The sequence below is a fragment of the Stegostoma tigrinum genome, chromosome 18, assembly GCF_030684315.1.
Source record: "Stegostoma tigrinum isolate sSteTig4 chromosome 18, sSteTig4.hap1, whole genome shotgun sequence".
NCBI lineage: Eukaryota > Metazoa > Chordata > Chondrichthyes > Orectolobiformes > Stegostomatidae > Stegostoma > Stegostoma tigrinum.
Genome location: NC_081371.1, coordinates 969083 through 984082, shown reverse-complemented (window position 1 = coordinate 984082; position 15000 = coordinate 969083). Strand labels below are relative to the sequence as shown.

Here is a 15000-nt window from a genome sequence, read left to right as displayed (position 1 = left end):
TGAAGGATAGTTAATAGTAAGTCAGTGAAGGAGAAAAGCTGATAATGGGGTCTATGAGTGGGTGAAAATGGGTTGGATGTGCTGCACGCAGCCCATATCATGGCAGGACTTGGGGTGTGGAGTTGGATAAAGGACATGAAAGGAGGTGTGCAGGCTCTAAAACTAATGAACTTAATGTCAATACATGAGGCTGTGGGGTCCCCAAGTGGAAAATGACATGCTGTTCTTCCAGCTTGTGCTAAGATTCACTGGAGCACTGCAGTGAACCCGAGACAGAAATAATGGCCAGGGAACTCGGTGGTGTGTTGTAGTGGCAGGGAACTGGAAACTCAGGGCCATTTTTACAGACAGAATGTAGATGTTCCAGAAAGCGATCACCCAGTCTGCGTTTCATCTCCCCTGTGAAGAGACCACATTGTGATTAGCAATTACAGGAGACTAGATTGAGTAAAGTGCGGGTAAATCACTGCTTCACTGGGAAGGTGTGTCTGGAATCATGGATAGTGAGGAGGCCAAGTGTTGTATCTTCTGTGACTACATGGGAAGGAAGCATAGTCCAGGAGACTGTGGGAGTTGATGGGTTTGTACTGGATCTTTTATCCCCAGAAACAAGAACAGAGATATTGAGGAAAAGAAGGCAGAAGTCAGAGATGGACTAGGTGAAAGTGACAGCAGGGTGGTGATTGGAAGCCAAATCGAGAATTGTTTTCAGTTCCAAATGATGCAGGGCAGTCAGAGTTTTCACAGACCATGCAAAAAAAGCCACATCTCACATGTGACTACTATCACCAAGACACATCAGTAAGCAGATGTATACGCACAGAGAATAAATCTCACACACCCACATTACATCTCTCATGCATTTTTCATGCTACACTCTCATACATTTGCTTTCACATGCGCTTCACATCTTTCACACAGAGGCTTCACATCTCACTCAGACACACTTCGCATCACATTCACACACACACACAGACACACACACACACACACACACACACACACACACACACACACACACACACAATCTCCGTATCACACGTATTCTCCATCTCTCATTGATGGGAATGGTCACTGGATCCGAAATATTAACTCTGATTTCGCTTCGCAGTTGCTGCCATACCTGCTGGGCTTTTCCAGCAACTTCTGTTTTTTACACTGTACACCATTGCCGTCTCTCACTTTTTCCATCTCTCTCATTGTTCTCTTCACACTCTCCATCTCTCACACACTTGTACATCTTACACCACACTCTATTTGTCTGTCTCATTCACACTGTACATCTCTATCTCTCTCATGCTCTCCATCTCACACACATGCATGCACTTATTATCTCTTGCATACACACTCACACAGACGAGAAAAGGAGACTGTTCAGCTGTTTAAGACTATTTTGTCATCCATTCAGATCATGGCTGGCCTCTGTCCTAACTTGAACTATCATGTCATTAGCTTCTACCTTCTCTCAATATTCATTTCCTCTTGCCTAAATCTGCTTTCTCTCTTACACACACAATGTTGTCATTAAGGCTGTTGTAACAATGCTGTGCGTGCATAGTGTTTTGGCTACAGTTTGAAGGAGGGCTGATTAATGGGGACTGTGTGAACAGCTAATCAGGGTGGGGTCTGCCAATTCCTTTCTAGGAGGAAATGTACACAGGCAGTGGGCAATTACTGTACTGAAAGGAAAAGATTTCATTTCAGACTCATCCTAGTACTATACAAAATAGGAAAGTTTTAGAGGGAGCCAAATGTGGTTTCTTCATTGGGCCAAACACAGGTAGGTGGGATTAGTTTAGTTTGGGAACATGGTAGGCGTGGACTGGTTGGACCAAATGGTCTGTTTCCATGCTGTATGACTATGACTGTACACTCTGCATTCTCTCTGCATTGCTGCTTCCCAGCCTGCTAATCACGTGCTGCCCTCAACCACTCCCCAGCACTCCATTTGCACTCCACTTGTACCACTTACACTCCATCAGAACACTGTTTACAATCTACTTACAATCCAATTGTACTTTGTTTCCACTCCATTTACACTTCATCAGTATACTATTTACACTAATAGAATCATACAGCATGCAAACAGACCCTTCAGTCCAACTCGTCCATGGCAACCAAATTTCCCGAACTAGACTAGTCCTATTTGCCTGTGTTTGACCCATATTCCTCTAGCCCTTTCCTATTCACGTACCTGTCTGAATGTCTTTTAAATGTTGCAGCCGTACCTGTAGCTATCATTTCCCCTGGCAGTTCATTCCACATACAAACCACCATGTGTGGAAAAGTTGTCCCTCAGTTCCCTTTTAAATCTTTCTCCTCTCACCTTCAAAATATGCCCTCTAGTTTGGAACTCCCCCAACCTAGGCTAAAAGACCTTTTCTATTCACTTTATCAATGCCCCTCACAATATTATAAACCTTGATAAGATTACCCCTTACCTTTCTATGCTGAAGTGAAAAATGTCCCAGCCTATCCAGCCTCTCTTTATAACTTAATTCCTCCAGTCCTGGTAAATCTTCTCTGAACGCCTTACAATTTAATATTATCCTACTCAAAGCAAGGCGACCAGAACTGTATACAGTACTCTAAAAATGGCTGTGGATGATTCAAATATCTCTTCTAGAAGCCCCACAATTTCTTAACTTCCTATGATGTCCTGGGATACAGGATTAGGTCCTGGAGATTTATCCATTTTTATGCTTTTTTAAGACCTCCAGCACTTTCTCTTCTGTAATATTGACTGTTTTCAAGACAGTATTTATTTCTCCGAGTTCCCTAGCCTCCACTTCTTTCTCCACAGTAAAAACTGAAGCAAAACATTAATTTAGTATCTCTCCCATTTCCTGCGGTTCCACACATGGATGGCCTCATTGATCTGTAAGGTGCCCTATTCTCTCCCTAGTTGCCCTTTTGCTCTTAATGTACTTGTAGAATCTCTGTATTATCCTTAGCCTTATCTACCAAAGCTATCTCGTTTCCACTTACTGCCTTCCTTACTTCTCTATTATGAATGCCCCTAAACTCCCTTACTCTTCAAGAGATTCACTTGATCCCAGTTGTCTATATCTAATACAATACATTATATGTAAAATAATGTGAATTTTTAAAAATAGAATCTCTACAATGTGGAAACAGTCCTTTTGGCCCAACAGGTCCACACCAAACCTCCAAACAGCATCCTACCCAGACTCATCCCCATAGTCTCAAGCTAATTCACCTAACCTACACATCCCTGAACACCATGGGTAATCCAGGATGGACGATCCTCCTAATTTGCACATCTTTGGACTGGGGGAGGAAACTGGATCACCCAGTGGAAAATCAAGCAGATAAATGTGAGGTTATCTACTTTGGTCACAAAAATAGGAAGGCAGATTATTATCTTAATGGTTACAGTTTAGGAAAAGGTGAGGCACAATGAGACCTGGATATCATGATGGAACAGTTGGCATGGAGGTGCATCAGGCAGGGAGGAAAGCTAAGTGAGAGGATTTGAATATAGCAGCAGGGATGTTTTGCTACAGTTATAGAGGGCCTTGATAAGGCCACACCTTGAGTAATATGTACAGTTTTGGTCTCCTAGTCTGAGGAAAGACATTCTTGCTATTGAAGAAGTCCAGCAATGGTTCACCAGACTGGATAGGCTAGATGCGGGAAGAATGTTCTCGATGTTGGGGAATTCCAGAACTTGGGGACATAGTCTAAGAATAAGGGGTAAGCCATTCATGACTGGGGTGAGAAAGAATTTCTTTACTCAGAGAGTTGTGAGCCTATGGAATTTTCTTCCACAGGAAGCTGTTGGGTCTAGTTCATTAGATATATTCAACTGGGAACTGGGCATGGTACTTGTGGCTACAGAAATCAAGGGTATGGAGAGAAAACGGGAATTCTGAAATTGCACAATCAGCCATGATCATATTGAAAGGTAGCACAGAATTGAAGGGCTGAAAGGCCTACTCTTACACCTATTTTGTATGTTTCCAATATATGTCTCCTTTGTATTCTTGACCAGATCTTCAATATCTTTATTCATCTGCTGTTCCCTGCTCAAACCAACCTTATACTTCACTTTAATAGGAGCTTGACACCTCTGAACTCTCGTTATCTCACTTTTGAAAGCCTGTCAACTGCAGCCATCCCCTTACCTGCAAACAGTCTACTCCAATTAAATTTTGAAAGTTTCTGTCTCATAATTGGCCTACTCTAATTAAGAGCATTAACTTTTAAATAAGACCTATCCTTTATCAGCCACGATCTTGTTAAATGGCGAGGCAGGCTCGAGAGGACCGATGGCCTACTCCTGCTCCGAGTTCTTATGTTCTTATGATAACTATTTTAAAACTTATAGAATTATCATGACTGGGTCCAAAGTGCTCCCCCAATAACATTTCTGTCACTTGCCCTGCCTTATTTCCCAAGAGAAGGTCAAGTTTTGCTCCTTCTCTAGTAGGTACATCAACATATATATAAAGAAAATTTTGTTGAATACATTCAACAAATTCCTCACCATCCAAGCCCTTAACAGTGCGGCAGTCCCAGCCTATTTTTGGAAAGTTAAAACCCCCTACTATTACAACCCTATTATTCTTAAATAGATACCCGAGATCTCTCTGCATATTTGCTCCTCAATTTCTGCTGACTATTTGGGGATCTACAGTACAATCCCATCGAGGTGATCATCCCCTTCATATTTCTGAGTTCCACCCATATAGCTCCACCGGATTATCCCTCTGAGATATCCCTTTCAAGTACAGCAGTAATGTTTTTCTTAATCAAATTTGCCACTCCCCCTCCTCTCTTGACTTCCTTTCCATCCTTCCTATTGCATCAAAACTCTGGAACATTGAGCTGCTAGTCCCGTCCCTCCCTCAGCTATGTTTCTGTAATGGCTAGGATATCCCAGTCCCATATTCCCAACCATGTCCTGAGTTCATCTGCCTTATCTGTCAGACCTCTTGCATTGGAATAAATGCAATTTAATTTTTCAGAGTTACCTCATTCTTTGATTTGCTCTTATCTGCCTTTCTTAATTAAATTTCTCTTTAATTGAGAGCCACTACATCTGTTTTTCTATTCTCATTATTACTTAGGATTTCTCTCCGCTCCCACCCCCCCACCACCCAACCTATTAGTTTAAAGCCTCTCGAATGGAACTAGTAAATCTCCTTGTCAGAATATTGGGCCGCCTCCAGTTCAGGTAAATCCATCCCTTTTGAACAGGTCTTTACTGCCACTGAAGAGATCCCAAGATCCAAAAATCTGAATCCTTGTTTACTGTGCCATCTCCTCAGCCATTGATTTATTTGCTCTATCTTCTTATTTCTACTCTCACTAGCATGTGGCAGTGGGAGTAATCGAAAGATTACTACCTTTGAGGTTCTGCTTTATAACCTTTTACCTAATTTCCTTTCTTCATTCTGCAAAGCCTCAAACCTTTCCCTAACTATAAGTTTGTTGAGGTTATGAACCTGCTTGTCAAGCCAGTGTGTTTGATTGCAGATATTTTGTCACCCTGCTAGGTAACATCATCAGTGTGCCTCCAGTGAAGTTTTGGTATTGTCTGTCCCGCTTGTTATTTATACGCCTTGGTTTTCTGGGGTGGTTGGTACGACTTCCAGTTCCGTTTTTCACTGGTTTATATATCTGGTCTAGTTCAATGCGTTTGTTGATGGAATTCTGGTTGGAATGCCAGGCCTCCAGGAATTCCCTCGTATGTCTCTATTTGGCTTGTGCTATTATGGATGTATTGTCCCAGCCGAATTTGTGTCCTTCTTTGTCCGTGTGTCTGGAGACCAGTGAAAATTGGTTGTTGCTCTTTATGGCTAGTTGGTGTTTGTGTATCCTTATTGTCAGTTTTCTTCCAGTTTGGCCTATGTAATGTTTCTCATAGTCCTTGCATGGTATTTTGTATATTATGTTAGTTTAGCAAAATTAGCAAAGCAGAACAGGAGCATGTACACGGAGTTTTTAAAAGAATTGGATCCCAAAGAACAGAATCCGCCGTTTTCTCCATGACAGACCACAACAAGAAGATGCAACATGGCCAAACACGCTTATCAACCTCATCAGATGACCACAAGATAATGGAGACCCCTAGGTATCACGGTAGGCCACAAACCACCAACCATCTTGCGACAGCTACTAACAAACATAAAGAATCCCAAAAGCACCAACTAGCCACCTAGAGACCCATTCTCCCTGGTCTCAATAAATATGGACAAAAAAGGACATTAATTTGACTCGGACAACACATCCATAATAACACAAGCCAAAGAGAGTCAAAACAAAGAATTCCTGGAGGCCTGGCATTGCAACTGGAATTATCATTAAACACATTGAACCGGACCTGATATACAAACCACTGAAAACCAGAATTGGAGATGATGCCAACCCCAGCAAACCGAGGCACATAAATAACAAGCGGGACAGAACACCAATGCTTCACAGGTGGCGCACTGACCATGTTACCTAGCAGGATGACGAAATGTCTGCAACCAAACAAACTGGCTCTGCAAACATGTCTACAACTTCATCCATAACCTTATCCACAACCTGAGCTACAAATCTCCCCAAAAACTTTATATAGTCCTCACCATACAACTTCAAGCTTTTCATTCTCTCCCTTTTGGCAATTTACAACAGCCACTCTGAGGCCTCCTTGACCCTGGCATCAGGGGGGCAACATACCATCCTGAATTCTTGCTCACAACTGCAAAAACTCCTGTATGTGCCCCTGACATGAGAGTCCTCTTTCGAAATTGCTCATTTGAACTTTGACAAGCTGTTTAACAGATGAACCATTCTTGTGCCCAAGATCTGGCTGCCGCTTCCATTTTCCTCTGAGAAACTATCCCCCCTCAACAGTACCCAAAATGGTATACTGTGTGGGAGAGGAATGGCCACAGGAGACTCTGGCACTACCTTCCAACTCTCCGCAGTCATCCATCTATCTGACCGAACTCCACTTCACTCCATCACTATTCCATTCACACTCCATCGGTGCACTGTTCACTCTCACTTTCATTCCATCAATACATCATCTATGCTCCTCCATCTCCACTCACACTTAGTGTTCTATTTACAGTCCACTTACACTCCATCACCACTCCATTTTGAGCCCATTGTACCACCTACACTCCATCAGTGTTCCATTTACACTTCACTTACACAACATCTGTACTATTTATACTGCACAAGTACACTGTTCACACTCCATCAGCAGACCACTTGCACCATCAATACTCCTTTTACATTTGATTGAGATTCCACTTAGACTCCAACAGCACACCACCTCCAACACCATTATTACTCTAGTTCCAATTCATTTCCACAACTGTCAGCACTCCCAATAGCTCTCCATCAGCACTCCCAGGAGCAAGTCATAGAAGTAATAGAAACCTTACAGTGCAGAAAGAGCCAATTTGGTCCATGGAGTCCACACGAACCCTCCAAAACTCATCCCACCCAGACCCACCCATCCCCATAATGACACATTTACTATGACTAACCCACCTAGCCTATACATCCGGCATGGTGACTCAGTGGTTAGCACCGCAGCCTTACAGCGCCAGGGACCTGGATTCGATTCCAGCCTTGGGTAACTGTGCGAAGTTTGCACATTCTCCCCATGTATGTGTGGGTTTCCTCCGGGTGCTCCGGTTTCCTCCCACAGTCCAAAGATGTGCAGGCTAGGTGGATCGGCCATGCTAAATTGCCTGTAGTATTCAGGGGTGTGTGGGTTATAGGGGGATGAGTCTGGGTGGGATGCTCCAAGGGGTGGTGAGGACTTGTTGGGCCGAAGGGCCTGTTTCCACACTGTAGGGAATCTAATCTAATCCCTGGCCATTACATTGAACCTGGGTCCCTTGCACTGTGAGGCAGCAACATCAGTCACCATGCCATCCACTCCCATCAGCTCTCTACTGGCACACCCATCAGATTTCCAATTGGACTTTATCAGTACTTCAACAGCACACTCGTCTGCACTCCAATTGGTTCTCCTATTAGATTTCCATCAGCACTCCATTAGCATTTCTGTCAGTCCTCCAATTGAATTTGGTACATTTCTGGCATTAAGAACCCTATGCTGAACATGAAACCACTGTTGATTGTCAGGGAAGAAAGCATCTAGTTCACTAACAACCTTTAGGGAAGGAATCTGCTATCCTTATCTTGTCTGGACTGCATATAACTCCAGGCTCTCAGCAAAGTGGTTAGGGAAAGCCAATAATGCTGGCCCAGTCAACAGCACCCACATCCCATAAATGAATAAAAAGAATATGCTGCTGACAATCTACATACATATTGATAAATTCTGTACACTGAGTGGAGTACATGTTGCCATGATTCAGGGCTCTACATGACATTCTTTATAAATGTGCACTCAGTCAGGCCTGCAGAGAGAGTCGCCTGTGTACGACTGTATTTATGTGGCCCAGTCAGCAGTGTTGAGATATCTGATGAACAGGTGGTGTTGAGGGAAACGAGGCAGCAGAAAGCCTGCCAAAGTGCACCTTCACAGCTCAGAGTTAGACTCCACCTGGGAGCTGCCTAATGAGTGATTCTATAAAAAGAACCTCCACGGTCACAGTGTGTGCTGCTTGAATGAAGAGACACAGTTCACAGCAACTAAACAGGATTTTCGTATTTCGTGAGCGAAAGACGTGCAGCGAGCTGGCACAATAAATTGCTGTTCAGAACAAGTTGAGTACAGCAAAACAAAATGGGATTTCAGTTCTGTAACTTCTCCTGAACCCTCCTCAAGACAGCTGGTTAGATCTGAACATGGAATGTTTAAAATAAACCAGTGATGTCAGGAACTTGCAACAGTCTTTGGAAGAGTTTCAGTGCCCCAGTGTGCGTCTTTCTCTCCCTAACAGTTCCTTGAAGCAACAGTGACACTTAGAGCCTGAATACAGAGGTAGTATTGCAACGACAAGGGTCTGGGCAGAAACTCATTGTAATGGTATCGGGACGGATTTGGGTGCTTACAATGATCTAGTTCAGCCACGTTATCAACCATGTGAATCAAAGCCAGGAGCAGGATTTGAATCCTGGCCCTCTAGCTCAGAGGCAGTGTTTACCTGCTGCACTACAAGAGCCCGCGCACAGGTCAGAAGTACCTGACCTGTTGTACCTGCCCTGGAAAGTGTGGGGAGACACTGAAAAGAGACATAAGGAGGTTTACTCCAACCAAGCAATCTTGAGAATCTTTAAATGGTCACAGTACAGAAGGAGATCACTGAGTCTTTCATCTCTGCGTAAGCTCTCTCTAAAAGCAGCTCACTTGATGCCACTCTCCTGACTTTGTCCTGTAGTCTAACAAATCTTTCCTCCTCACATGATTATCCAATTCTCCATAAAATGGGCCCTGCTTCCAACTCACCAACAGTGAAGTCCAGACCGTAACCACTCGCTGTGTGAGAAAAAGACCCTTCCTGTTTCGATGACCCCTTTTGTCAATTACTTTAAATCTGTGCCCTCTAGTTCTTGTTCCATCTGTCAATTGGAATATGTTTTCCTATGTGCTCTGTGCAGATCTCTGGTAATTTTGCATACCTCTATCAGATTGCCATCAGCATTCTCTTCACCAAGGAGACATTTAAAACCTCTCCAAACTGTCGTCATCACTGAAGTTGCTGAAAAGAATACACCGCACCCCTTCCTCCATCGACATTTTGTAGAGTGAAAGATTCATCTTCACTGCATTCTAACAAAGTTGCACCTTCCTGCTACTGCAAAACCTTCTGTACCAAACCAGCTCAGCTTCCAGTGAGCTGAGTCACTCGCTGCTGGTTAGGTAACCTGGTCAAACTACTGGAAAAAAACGGAAGAACTGCGGATGCAGTAAATCAGGAATAAAAACAAAAATTGCTGGAAAAGCTGAGCAGGTCTGGCAGCATCTGTGAAGAAAAAATCTGAGTTAATGTTTTGGGTTTGGTGACGCTTCCTCAGAACTGATGGTAGCTGGGAAAACATCAGCTTATATGCAGAAAATAGGGAGGAGGTGGCGTAGGGAGTAAATGATAGGATAGTGCCCAAACACAGAGAATAACAGTTAGACAGATGAACAGACCATTTCTGAAGAAGGGTCTAGACCCAAAATGTCAGCTTTCCTGTTCCTCTGATGCTGCTTGGCCTGTTGTGTTCATCCAGCTCTACACCTTGTTATCTCAGATTCTACAGCATCGGCAGTTCCTACTATCTCTGGGAGGGTGGATAGTTATTAATGGGGACTGTTAGTGACTAATAACAGGTGGTATATAATGGCAGGCTACTAATCAAACTACTTACCCAATTAATTAACTGTAACTGGGAGATTTTTAACATTGAAAGAAACTACAGTTTAGTATTACAGTTAAATTAACCAATGTTTTATAAAGATTTATCATTAGCCTTTTGTTCCTACCTGCCATATATACTTTAGATTCTTATTTATAAATGTTAGAATCCCATCTATCTATATCTCCCACATTCCACTACTCTGTTTACAGTTCTACCCTTTATTGTGTCTCTGTGATCTTTTTACCAAATAAATCAGTTTCCACATCTCAGCATTAGGTTTGATCTGGCCTTTGTCAGACCATCCTGTCCACGTCTCCTGTGTTAATGCTTTATTTCATGTATCCGTAACATTCAGGGAATACTAGTGGAAGAGGTTGATTCTGTTCCTTGACTACACAGAAAGAGAAGTTTGTACTGCAGCATTGAGCAACTAGTGATGGGAGAATGCATGCATCAAGAAACCCAGAAATGGCATTTGACTTTTCCATAAGACCATAAGAAATAGGAACTGCAGAAGCCTTTTGGCCTCCTGAATTTAATCCTCCTGATTACCTGTTGCATCTGTGTGATAGCTTTCTGTATCTCGTGCACAAGTAACCCATCCTCCCCCCGTCCCATTGTGTAGCAGATTTCTGCAGATTTTCTTTAAAATATTAGTCTGTTCTCCCTTCCAAAATGAACAACTTCACATTTTCCCTCATCATAGTCCATTTGCCAACTTTTTGCTCACTTTCTTAACCCATTATTATCTCTTGATAACCATTTGTATCTCTCTTGCAATTTGCCTTTCCACTTATTTTGCGTCATCTGCAAATTTGGTTACAGTTCATTTACTTCCTTCTTCTAAGTCATTAATATTTATTGTAAACAGTTACAGTCTTAGCTCTAATCATTGCAGAGCCCCACTGGTTATAGGTCACCAACCTGAAAAAGAACCCCTTACTCCACTCACTGTTCCCTGCTCATTAACCAATTTTCTACTCATGACAAAACACTACCTCCAACACCATGGGCTCATCTTCAGACTTAACATTTTGTGAGGGATTTTGTGGAATACCTTCTATAAGTCCAAATACAACAGATCTACTGTTTCCCCGTATCCACTCCAGTTGAGACTTCCTTGAAAAGCTTTAATTAGTCCAACCCAATTTATTTCATTTCCTTTAAATATTTGTTTTAGTCATTTATCAGCACAATTCTAGTGTATTGCTGAAAGACGACAAATTTAGTTGAAGTTTTGTGTTGCACTTGTCAAGATAATTAAGTCAAAATACTACCACAATGGGAAAATGTTTCCATGGTGTATGCAAAAGGCATGCTGATTGGTTAGAGCTGATTGGGTAGAGCTGTTGCCACAGAAAATGCACTTCTTACTTGGTGACTGACACTAACTGTCATAATTTTAAATTTAAACCAGGCAGCTTCATTCTGGTTGGTCCAGGTTGAGGAATGAGAGATGGGCTGTTACTTGTTTTGTTCATTTGAATCAGGCACTAGTGTTCATATTCTTTCTGTCTACAAAGAACAAAGCCCTGTGAATGAATATATGTAGCTCCCAGACCACACAAACCCGTCACAAAGCAAGCACACCTGATCATCTTAAATTGATTCTCTGCATAATACTGAACACAATCAGGGTTATTTAGCAAATACTTTTGCAATAACATCTAATGCTGTGAGTACAATAATGTTTTAAGTTCACTGCATGTTACACGTAATCTGCAAATTTTGAAATGTGAATTTAACACATCCTCTCTACCTGTTCTGGGAGTGTTTAGTGAGGACATTGTCAAGGGAGTTTTACAATGTATCTAACTCTGTGGTGTGACTGTCCTAGGATTGTTTAACAGGGCAGTGCAGATGGATCTTTATTCTATATCTAACCCTATGCTATACCTGTCCTGGGAGTGTTTGACGGGGACAGTGTAGAGGCAGTTTCACTTCCAGCTTAAACAAGTCAAGGAGGCTTTACACTAATCTAACCCTGTGCCATCTCTGTCTTAGAAGTGTAGCAAGGGGCTGTGTTAATCCTACGTCTAAGCACAAAGATCACTTTTTGAATTTAATTGCCACCCCAGGATATACTGAGAAGATAATATAGAATAAATTTTATTTTTTAGTGCTGGATCAATCTAAAACCAAGTCTATACAATTATTGATTTTGTCCTTTGCTCACCAAGTTTCAATGGGAACTTGGCAGGTAGTATGCACTGACTGTACCTGAAACCTGTGTTGTAGTACAGCCCATCAAATAGTTATCTGTAAGATGGGTGAGATACTTGGACTTGATTATCTTCATTTGGGAGAACACTGTCTCACAAAGGTGTGTGGACACACAGTAAGATTTCATTTTAAAAGCACAGGATGATAGAATGGAGTACAGCTCCCCAGAAATCACTGTCCCTTAATCTGGCTTTCAGGTCAATATCATTTCACGTTGTAATGATCACGAGATCAGCTCCACTACTTTGTATATCAAATCGCTGGTGGAATTTGGAAGCTAGCCCACCAACGTCTACTTGAAGGAACGGATTGAGACAAACATGACAATTTATTCCTTCACATCAAATTCCTGAAATTACCCATTGAATTCTTTACGAACTTTCACAGGTGTGCACAGAGATTTTCTGGGTCATACTATTCTTCTTTGCCTTTGAATCTTAATTCAGAATGTTGCAGCATTTTAATTTTTAATTGAGAGAACTGTGGACCCAGTTTCAATTTGACTATTCAAAGTATGGATCATATGTCGCTAAGTCTCTGATCTTTCTTTGCAGTTCATAATTCAACTCATTCAGTTTTGATGCTATCTCTGTAAAGCACTTTAATTCAAGCAGCCACACATTGTCTGACTGCTCAGTGAATACATCATTCCTGGATTTTGAAAAGGTGATGATTTGAGGCATTGAATCGAAACATCGTTGCAGGGAGGATTAGGCAGCAAGTAAACAGACAGTGCTGAAAAGCTCTTGCTCAAATCAAGTTTAAAATCTTAACAATAACTGTAATTCCTTGTGAAAAGTCCATAACTTTATTCACCAACATTTGCTCATTTATTATAGAGTGGTAATTGACAGAAGACGGGAAATGAGGATCATTTCTGCAAAATCAACAAAGCTTGCACTTGTGCCCAAATACCTGGTGCACGAGTTGTGATGGAAACCAGTTTCTTGATTAAAATAGGTTTTCTCATTCACATCTTTGACAATGTACTGCACGGTGCATTGTTGAGTAGGGTTAAATCTCATGGGATCCAGGAGAGCTAGCCAATTTGATATGAAATTGGCTTTCTGGTGGAAGGCAGAGGGTGGCAGTACCCGGTTGTTTTTCAGACTGGATGCCTATGACAAGCAGTGTGCCACAGGGATCAGTGTAGGTCCATTGTCACTCATCATTTATATAAATGATTTGGATGAGAATTCAGGAGGCATGGTTAACACATTTGCTGATGACACCAAGATTGGTGGTATAATTTACAGTGAAGAAGGTTATCTGGGATGACATGAGATCTTGATCAACTGGCCAGTGGGGTGAGGAATAGCAGATACTGTTTAATTGAAATAAATGAAAGGTGTTGCATTTTGGTGGGTCAAACCAGGATATAACTTACACAGTCAATGATGGGGCACTGGGGAATATTTTTCAACAAAGAGATCTGCAAGTACAGGTTCACAGCTCCTTGAAAGTGGAGTCACAGGTACACAGGTGGTGAAGGTGGCTTTCAGCATGCTTGCTTTCATCGGTCAGAACACAGAGACTAGGGGTTGGGACGTCTTGTTGCAGTTGCACAAAATATTGGTGTGCCACTTTGGAATACTGTGAGCAGTTCAGGTCGCCCTATTGTAGAAAGGATATTATTAAACTAGAAAGACTGAAGAAAAGATTTACAAGGATGATACCTGGGCTGGAAGATTTGAGTTATAAGGAGAGAATGGATAGGCTGGGACATTTTCCCCTGGAGCATAAGAGGCTGAAGAGTGACCTTTTAGAGGTCTGTAAAATCATGAGAGGCATAAATAAGGTAGACAGCAAACAGCTTTTCCCCATGGTAGGGGAGTCTAAAACCAGAGGGCACAGGTTTCAGGTGAGAGAGGAGATATAAAAAAGGTCCAGAGGGACAATCTTTTTTCATATAGAGCATGGTCAGAATCTAGAACAGGCTTCCAAACGTAATGGTGCAAGTGAGCATAATTTCATTATTTAAGAAACATTTACACATGTAGCTGGATGGGGTAGGTATGGAGGGACATAAACCAAACGTAGGCAAATGGGACTAGTTTAATCGTGAATGGACGGGTTGGGCTGAAGAACCTATGGAAACAGGCTCTATGAGTCACGTACCTTTTGAATTTTTGTAGAACTCATCACCTCCTGTTGACTCTTTAGGAGGCAAAAGGGTCACATAACTAAAGATGATTTTTTTCATGTCCTTAAAAATCATCGCACAAAAACATCTGATGGGTTGTGTTGGTCATGTCAATGAATGAATTGAACTCCAGTGAGAAATATTCAGATCCTTCAGATTCTGCTGTAGTTGCTGAGAGATATCTTTGGATAAAAATCCATTTGTCTTGTTGCTATGGACAAACCAAGTGACATTCCATTATCATTTCTTTTTTGTTCTTGAAGTCTTTGAATAAAGTAAACGGCTGTAGTCATTGCTTCTTTATTTATTTAGCCTTCAGTGAATGATTTCTTGTGTTTTACCAAAAG

General features: G+C 41.9%; 1 protein-coding gene across 2 annotated transcripts in view; it reads left to right on the top strand.

Annotated features, from left to right (window-relative positions):
* Positions 1–15000, top strand: part of LOC125460785 (protein-methionine sulfoxide oxidase mical3a-like) — a 374391-nt gene that overhangs the window by 30991 nt on the left and 328400 nt on the right. The gene's annotated exons all lie outside the window — the stretch shown is intronic.